Genomic DNA, 8,956 nt, shown 5'->3' with positions numbered 1-8,956 from the left:
GCCGGGTGTGCTAGCTGCCGGGCGAACCACCTTAACGCCCTTAACGCGGCCGCTCGAACTGTCGAGCTTGACTCGAGTCAGAATCGAGAGCGCTACCAACTGCGAAAGGCTACCCTGCCACTCTCGACACGGCCGCTTGAGCTGTTGAGCGGACTCGAAATAGAACAAGGGCATTGCCAATTGCGGGAGGGCCCCTTTGCGTGCAGGTTTCCCATACAAAGAACGAGATCTCCGAGGGGAATAACCTTATTTAAAAAGGAAATATTTAAAGTTCGGCATGAGTTAGCTTTCCTGTCGCCGCACTGGCGCCCCTCGCGCTTACAGGCGGCGCTAATATCTTGGCCATCTTCTTCTTTAGAAACCATGGCCATGAGGAACTGCTAAGCTAGCTGCTAAACCAGATTCTGGAAACTGCGCCCCCTACCTGGCACACCAAAGATGTCGGTGGGAACGACACCTATGGGGTCACTGGGATCCCTTCTACGGTTGGCGGGCGCGAGGTCGTGAGAAGATCAGGTTTAGGAGCTAGCACAAGGATCGTTTACCCAGGTTCAGGGCGCAAGGATGCGTAAAACCCTAGTCCTGCTTTGGTGGATGTATTGAGTGTTCATGAGCTCTCGAACTAGCTATGGTCATCGTGCAGTTCAAAAGAGCCGAATCCCCCTCCAGTATGCCTTGGGCCTCCTTTTATAGGCAAAAGGGGTTGCCACAGTGGCACACAGACGGTGGAAAGGCATACAATGCACAAGCTTATCGCTCGGCATTACGGGACAAAGCGCATTAAATGCGCTACTTAGGTGTCCATTAGTTTTATCGGGGACGGGAACGAGGCCCGTCCCGTCCGCCGCCGCTCCGCCTCGTCTTGACACGCGCCCAGGCCAGCAATGCGTGCAGCGCCATGTAGGCAGGTAGGCTGCTGAGGTGGCGCGGTGGTGGAGTCTTCACGAGGATCTGCATGCCACCATGCAGGTGCTTGTTGAGTTAGCGTGGAAGCCGCATGCTGCCACGCAGGTGCCTGCCCAGCTGGTTGGGCTGGCGGCTGCATGCGAGTGGGGGCGGAGTCTTGGTCGACGCGGGCCTGGCTGTGGCCCCACTGATGTCCTCGGCAAGGGCCTTGCCGGGGGCCCGGCAAGTGTCTTGCCATGGCGTTGCAGTCGTCCCCGGTAAGACGCTTGCCGGGGGTCTTGTGAATTTCCTCGGCCAGAATCCAGCCGAGGGTCGCCGCCTTTTGGTCCTCATCTGATCTCGCGTACTTGACAAAGATCTGCATGCCACCACTGAGGTGCCTGCTGAGCCCTGGCTCCAATGTAGTTTGTTTACGGTGTTTGGAACCCTTGGGCTCAAGGGTGGCTCGCTCTGCTGGTGTTGGGCAAGCTTCCCCGGCAAGGCTCTTGCTAGGGTCGCGGAGGCTGCCCCGGCAAAGGGCCTGCCTGGGGAGCCTACCTTGGCGCTTCGCTTGTCTTGCGTTTCTGGTCTTGGCGTTGTCTTGTTTTTCTTATGCTTTGGCTTCTCTCTGGCTTCCCTCCTTTGCTTTGCTAAGTGTGGCCATGGCGCGCGGCTCTGACTGCCCGTGCACAAGTAAAGGGGTCAAAAGGAGAGCCCCTACTTTTGTACACCGACATGATGTGATCCCGTTCATCAAATGACAACACATGTCTATGGTTAGGAAACTTAACCATCTTTGATTAATGAGCTAGTCAAGTAGAGGCATACTAGGGACACTCTGTTTTGTCTATGTATTCACACATGTACTAAGTTTCCGGTTAATACAATTCTAGCATGAATAATAAACATTTATCATGATATAAGGAAATATAAATACAAAATTTGTTATTGCCTCGAGGGCGTATTTCCTTCACCTTCTACTTAGGCATGTTCAGTTCGCCAAGGGTACAAACAAGTTGACACCGGAGTGGGAAGGCCCTTACCGATTAGTACGAGGCACCAGACCAGGCGTAGTCCGTCTGGAGACCGGGGATGGCATTAAATTGCAAAACTCATGGAACATTTAGCATCTCCGCAAGTTCGACCCGTAAGGCGTCGCTATTGGTCCCTGCCCAACCGCCACTCTTTTGTACAGGCCTTGCCTCAGCTGCATGTAACCCCTTGTACAAAGCCAGGTATAGACCCTGAGCAACAGAGAAATAAATGAAGTGCTAGGGGGCCACGACAAATTTCATGCATGCATAAGCATATCATGATCATTGCATGTTCATGTAGATAAGATTGCACGAGGCGTCATTTTCATCTGCATAAGACTGCAGGCTCCTGCCGCGGACTTGGTCCCGAAGAGGAGAAGGGAAGATGAGCCTACGTTGCGATCCCCGACAAGCCAAAACAATAAGTTTTTTCTCTTATCCATATGTGTTCTGTAAGTAGGTACTTGTGCATAAGAAAGCCTCACCGCCTTTGAGACTTAGGTGCTCCCATCCTTTAACTTGAGTGTTTCTTCATTCAGGATGGTCGTAGTGGCCTTTGGCGAAAGGGGTTGGCAGGGGGCTGGTCCCACTCTAAGGTTCGTGCCCGGCAGGCCTAGCTCCGCAGTAACAAATTGAGGGCACCGACAGAATAGCCTGCCAGGGAAACTTGTTTACTTGAATGTATAGAGGCATTTCACCTCTGCATGGACATATTACATGCACAAGTACCCGGCAAGGTTTATCTCTTTCATTAATATGCTAACCAACAAGTACAAGATCTTACAGAGCACAAACATGGATAAAAGAGATTACTTAATTTGAACTGAAGTTTGGCAAGTTCCTACAAATTTTAGATTGAAAAAAGATAAAATGCCTGTGATCCTTCACTCTGTACTCTCCTTATTCGAAACTACAGGGGGAGACGAAGAAGATGGAGGGAAGGCCTGACTGGGATTCGGCACCTCCCCAGGATCAGGATGGCGCCATTCCCGAGCTAGGAAGAAGAAACTGGATAGTAGTTGCGGATGCTGATGCTGCCGGAAGCCCAGCCGGTGATGATGGTGCTGCCGGCAACCACGCCTCGTCGGAGCGATCATCCCCGCTCTTGACGCGTCGTGGGTTGCCGCCACCTTCTTCATCGTTGTCGCTCGAAGCCCCCATTTCGGCAGCTCGAACGGACACCAGGCGCTTCAGGCGGCTCCAAAGAGAGCATGGTCGTCTCCAATGACCCGAAGATAGGAGGCCGCCATCCTTTGAAAAAGCATACATGGGGAAAGGAGCCCTCCTGTGCGCCAGACAGGCAGTGCCCCAAGAGGAGGGATTCGTCATTACCGATGATGAACCGCTTATGTGGCTTCCCTCCAACATCACAGGGAGAGGGGGAATAGGCCACGATCGACTACCACGCTTGGCGTTCATTATGGGCCGCGACATGGTGTCGCTTGCGTTTCCCCTCACTACCTCCGGTACTACCACCGTGCCGCCCGCACACCTCCCTGAAGCCTGCGTAAAGATAGGATAAGGATCCTGCCCCAAAGAAGGCGTAGCCACATCTTTCTCCTACGCCCGAGGCGTAGACACGAGCATTCGACATCACCAAACCCAAGCTAGGGCCCGGGGCCTGGCCCCGGGCTCTCCCTTTTGGCATAACCCGAAGAAAGCAAAGAAAGGAGGAGGAGGGGTGTGTGGATGAATGCTCCCACTCCTCCCCTGCCCCTCCTTTTATAGGCGGACTGGGGCTGGGGGTTGGTCCCCCGATGGGAAACCACCATCCTCCTCCACCAACCCAAGAAGGTCGGGCCCCTGCCTTGACGCTCTCCTGCACCACGCGCCTTCGTTACCTACCCCACTCAATGCATGTGGCATACGTGGCTAAGGATAAGAGCGTGTTGGGAAGAGTGAACTGGCAGTTACTCACCCGTCCGTTAAAGTCATTCACGGGCCGTTACAAAGGTGGCCCCACTGCAGTTGGCATTACGCGACATGCGGGAGAATTGGAAGCTGACCTGGGCTTAGGATAATGAAGAAGCAAAGAAGATCTCAAGGGACAAGCAATCGCTACCCTCCTGCATGTGCACTAGTTAGGGACATGCGGGAGAATCGGAAGCTGACCTGGGCTTAGGATAATGAAGAAGCAAAGAAGATCTCAAGGGACAAGCAATCGCTACCCTCCTGCATGTGCACTAGTTAGGGCCTACCCCGACGACGCTTGGCAGCGCACTCGGGCCAGACCCAGGGGCTCCTGTCGGTGCAACAAACCCTGGTTCTGTTGCCCAGACTATGCACAGGCCTAAGATCGAGATTGCAACATCCAAGACAAGACCGAGTGAAGAGAGATCAGCTCTTTGAGGAGTCAGAGAGCAGATCAAGACGACCAAGTCAATCCAAAGGATACAAGATATCACTAAGGGGAAAGCCTCCCTTGCCGGGCAAGCAAACCTGGCGAGGCCGAGGTTGCCCCAAAGACAAGACTCCAGACTACCCCGGCAGGCCTGCTAGGCACAGCAAGGGTGAACCATCCCACCAAGGCTTCACCGCTCCACATCACAACGACGCAAGTCATTGATCGGTGTGGTGTCAAGCCCCCAAGTGACTAACTGGTTGTTTCTTTCCACATGGCAGCCACTTCCTACGGAAATCATCTCCAAATAACACCTGTCCAGAGACGTGTCAAACAGGCAGGTGCAAAGTTGGCAAAACTGCCCAGCAAGGCTTGCTGGGCAAGCCATGATGTGACACTAAGCGGCGCATTTAATGCGCTTTGCCCCGTCTGCAAAGTTAGGTATGATAGCACTGTTCGCTATCTAATCAGTGCATAATGGCTTATTTCCATTGTGGTGACCCCTTGATCTATAAAAGGAGGCCCATGGCAACCATAGAAGGGATTCAGACCCTAGTACACTCATACGCGCGTAGCTACTCTCGCCCCGAGGCAACCCTGCCAGGCAAGAACACTGTGTTTTCCACCACAACCCACCATAAATCCACCAAAGAAGGAGTGGGGTTTTATGCCTCGCGGCGGCCCAAACATAGGTAAAACTCCCAGTGTGATCTCTGCCGTGCTGCGTTACGCTTCTCCACTCTTTGTGCAATGTGCTCATCCCCCCGCCGAACCACAAAGGGGCTCATGGCCCCATTGGTGGACGTGGTTTCCCATGACACATTGAGAATGAGAAATCTTTGCAAAATGCACTTATTATTAAGGATTTTTGGAACGATTACTATGCTAATCTGTTGGATATTGACAAAATGAAAAATACTTCTAATGTTGATATGTATCAGGATGCTGTTAGAAAGTTGTTGATTAATGAAAAGAAGAATCAAAATGGTGTGTTTTCCAATACTGAATTAATAGATTTATAGAATCAAATTGCAAATTGCATAATAAAGTTCGATGAGGATAATCTATTTAAAGTAACTCCTAACATAGTAACGTTCTTAACTTCTCAAAAAAACATAGTAACGTTCTTGATTAATAAAGATCAGCCTAATGCTAAGCAATATCTAAAGGGTTGCCTACCAAGTAGCTTACTTATGCTTAAGATGTTTGGTATCTATACGCTTGAGCCTATCATGATTCATCTACTAGGCTTGGTATTCAACACACTTTAGGAATCATCCACGGTTAAGGCTACTTGATTTATAGATCAACTTAATTCAACTGTACGAGAACAAACAAGGTTTATACAATACAAAGCACCAGGTAGTGGTAAGGTGGAAGTAGTACTCACTAGTAAGGTAGAATCGGTTAAGGATGTTGTTCAGCCCAAAGGGGCTAGCAAAAAAGAGAAAAAGCAAAATTCCAGTGTCATTATGATATCAGGAAATACTTGCTCCAATTCATGATTGAAAGAAATGTTCTACATATATCAACAGATAGGGGAGTAACAAAAGTAGATCCAGTGCTGGTCCTTAAGAAAGGTCAAGGGTATGTAGAGAATTCTTGTTATGTTATGTGCAATTTGAACATAAATCTGCTCCCAATCAAACTCAATCTTCCGATGCTTTTCAAACCCCTGGATTGGCAACATGAAGAGAGGGGGTCTGATCCTGATACATTATCGGATCTGATAGGAAGTTACTTATGCATACCCACGAGGGATATCTAGAATCACTTGCGGCTATTAACTTCCCATGACTTAAACCACGTCTATATAAAGTTACATAAAAAGGAATACAAGCAGATGTGTGATATTTTGAATGGGCTTCAGTCTCAAGCGTTTGAAATAAACAAAAGGCTCTTGAGATTTCTGGAAAAGAATCATCAATGTTTAGTTGAGTGTGGGCTTCTTTTACCAAATACTCTGGCTCGCGTAAATCCGATAGAAGCCTCATACATATTGAGGGAGTGCTACTTCAATAACATCAAAGGTATTAAGAATGCTTGTAGCTATAACAGACTATTAAATAAATTATTAAAAGAGGTGCAGTAGGCTAGTTATGAAGATTTTGTAATAAGACTTGCATCGGCATACGAAAGTTATCAATTCTATTTGCCGGCATTCATGGACTGCAGTGGTAGAATCTACTGTTCAGGTGTATTGCATTTTTGTGAGCGTGATTTGTCAAAAGTTTATTACTCTTTTCTGTTAATCATCCTCAACCTCAAGCACAAAACCACATGTCAGAAAAAAAGAATCTTAGTCAACACTTAGCATGTGATGCAGCCTTTAAGTATCAAAACTTCTCGAACTTAGATGATGCCCTTAAATGGTATAACAAACACCAGACTGAAATGTTTACTTCAGACGAAAGTTTCATTCAATTTGCTGCGCAAGCTAGTGACCCATTTTTTCATAGCCAAGATCCTTTCTCAGGATTAAGGAGTGAGTATTTATCATCAGGTTCCAGTGATCCAATATGCGAGTGCGAGTGCATATCAAATTATGAGTTATCTCTTGCTTGACTTAGAAATGGGTAGGAGAATGAATCTTCTTCCATCTTCAGACGGTAAAATCCAAGATGTGTACATGTGATTGTGGGATGAGCTTAATAAATTCTTGGATACTAGATTGAATAATATTAGTAGAAGTAATTAGAAGAAAAAACTCATAGATTCTATGTTAACTAGAAAGTTTGTCAAAGGATTGTGTATGCCATCTCCATAAGGGTTCGTCCGGTTCTTCCTCAAATGGGTTGCCTCAATCTTTATCAAAGTTTTGGTATCTAGCTTATCCAGCTACATTATAGTATACTCCTTCCTTGCTCGATATAGCTCTTTGAATCCGCTTCAAGTAAATGTGTAAAATAGAGTAATTTCTTCAAAATCTAGTTTCTTTCGAGAAGGCGGGAGGCCCATAGTGAGTTATAATAGTGCCAGTTCTTGTACGGAAGGCCGTAATTTTGGTAACCTCGATTGCTCTAAGAATGATCCGGGCTAGCCGGGCACGTAACATCAAAGTTAGGTCATTTGTCAAAAACATGGCAAATAGCTCAGTTGGTTTGGTAAGGGAGCTATTCTCTCACTTAAACCACTCCCATATTAGGTATTCTATCTCGCCTTAAAGTTCCCCCACATTACTCATAACTTACCACCTGTATCTCCGGAACTCAAATTGCAACATGACAATGCTTTCGATAGTCTGTACTAAATTACTTTGTACGAATGCACATCTCGACCGTCGGTGTAACTGATCACCATTTCAAAGTCTATATCCGTGGTTCAAGAAATGGAATTGCTATTCTAGATTCAGACAAGACACTGATTTGTTTACGAAACGCTCTTCATTTTATAGGATCTCCCAGTCGTCAAAAAGTCCGTTCCTTCTTTTTAAAGACCAATCATTTATTTATTTATGAGATGATGAAAGAAATGGCGAGCTATTTAAGAAATGTGAATTCTCATTGTTTCAATGATTCTCAATGGAAGATTGGGGCGTTTTTGACCAATTCTTTTGCAAATAAAAAAATTCCATTCAAGAAAGAAGAAGATCAATTTTGGGTTGAACCAACAACCTGATTGTGTGGTTATTCTGAATGCAGATAGAAAGTCTTCGGTCATACTGGAAGCTGGTCGATCAAAAATACATATTCCATCCTTAGTTGATTCTACGATCCCATGGGAATCCTATAAAAGAATTCTTATCCCATCCCAGCGAATGATCCTATACAGTTCATATATTTATTTTGTCATTCGATCATGAAAACAATGATTCTTGAACATAATGCGATTAGTAGGGAAGCACAGTCTCTTAGAGTCATTTTGAGTACGGGGAAGTCTGCAGGAGGGATGAGATCCGCCTACTACTCCACCTCTTCTTCTTCCCCAATAGACAAAGAAGAAAATAGGGCCAAGGCTCTATCGGAGAAGCGCAAAAAATATCCATCGGGAGATGGCGCTGACGCTAGCGCTCGCAAGGCGGTTTTGCAGGCAATTTCAAAAAATATTTTTTTTGTTGAGCTCATAACCCGGTTTAGGCCGATTGACTCCGAGAGCGATCGAGGGGTCGCGGGCTCGCACCTTGCTTTTGTGCATAGGATCAAAGAGATCCTAGAATTGAATGGAAAGAGAAGCGAATCTCTGAAAGACCTCATGGATCTTAAATTGGATTTGGAAGACGCCTCTAAAAGAGAGGAGATTATACTTCCATATTTTTCCTCAAAAAATGAGGCAAAGTCCTAGCGTGATACAAAAAGAAATAATGGGCAAGGATGGGGAATGATAGGTTCAAAGATGTGGAGTAATCAGTTCTTCATTTGAAGAGTTAGTTGGCTGGCCTACCGGCCCACGGATGTAGAGACGTTGCCCACACCATCCTCTTGAACTGTGAAATCAAAGCAATTCATGTTGATGGAAGAAAGGCTAATTTCCTTTGATCCGATCCTGCTATGCCAGTTCGAGTTTGGCGAGTCGCTATCATTTGTTGCCCTAACTTTTTCTATTAGCTCATCTTGTCCATAGTGATATTTTTGAGAAGGAACAATTACCGGAGTGAGAAAGGTAGAAACAAGCAATCACGAAAGCTAGTGCTAGTTGTGGCTTTTTGTACTAATCTTGTTTGTTCAGTAGCTTGCATCAGCGGCTTTAAAAGGAAAAG

At 46.7% G+C, this 8,956-nt stretch overlaps 1 pseudogene; it reads left to right on the top strand.

Annotated features, from left to right (window-relative positions):
- The first annotated feature begins 7,481 nt into the window (after positions 1–7,481).
- LOC119322739 lies at positions 7,482–8,541 on the top strand (annotated as a pseudogene).
- The last annotated feature ends 415 nt before the right edge of the window (positions 8,542–8,956 follow it).

This window comes from Triticum dicoccoides, chromosome 6B (assembly GCF_002162155.2).
Source record: "Triticum dicoccoides isolate Atlit2015 ecotype Zavitan chromosome 6B, WEW_v2.0, whole genome shotgun sequence".
In the NCBI taxonomy this organism is placed as follows: domain Eukaryota; kingdom Viridiplantae; phylum Streptophyta; class Magnoliopsida; order Poales; family Poaceae; genus Triticum; species Triticum dicoccoides.
The sequence above is the reverse complement of the archived record's forward strand: the minus strand, read 5'-3'. Positions and strand labels throughout refer to the sequence as shown.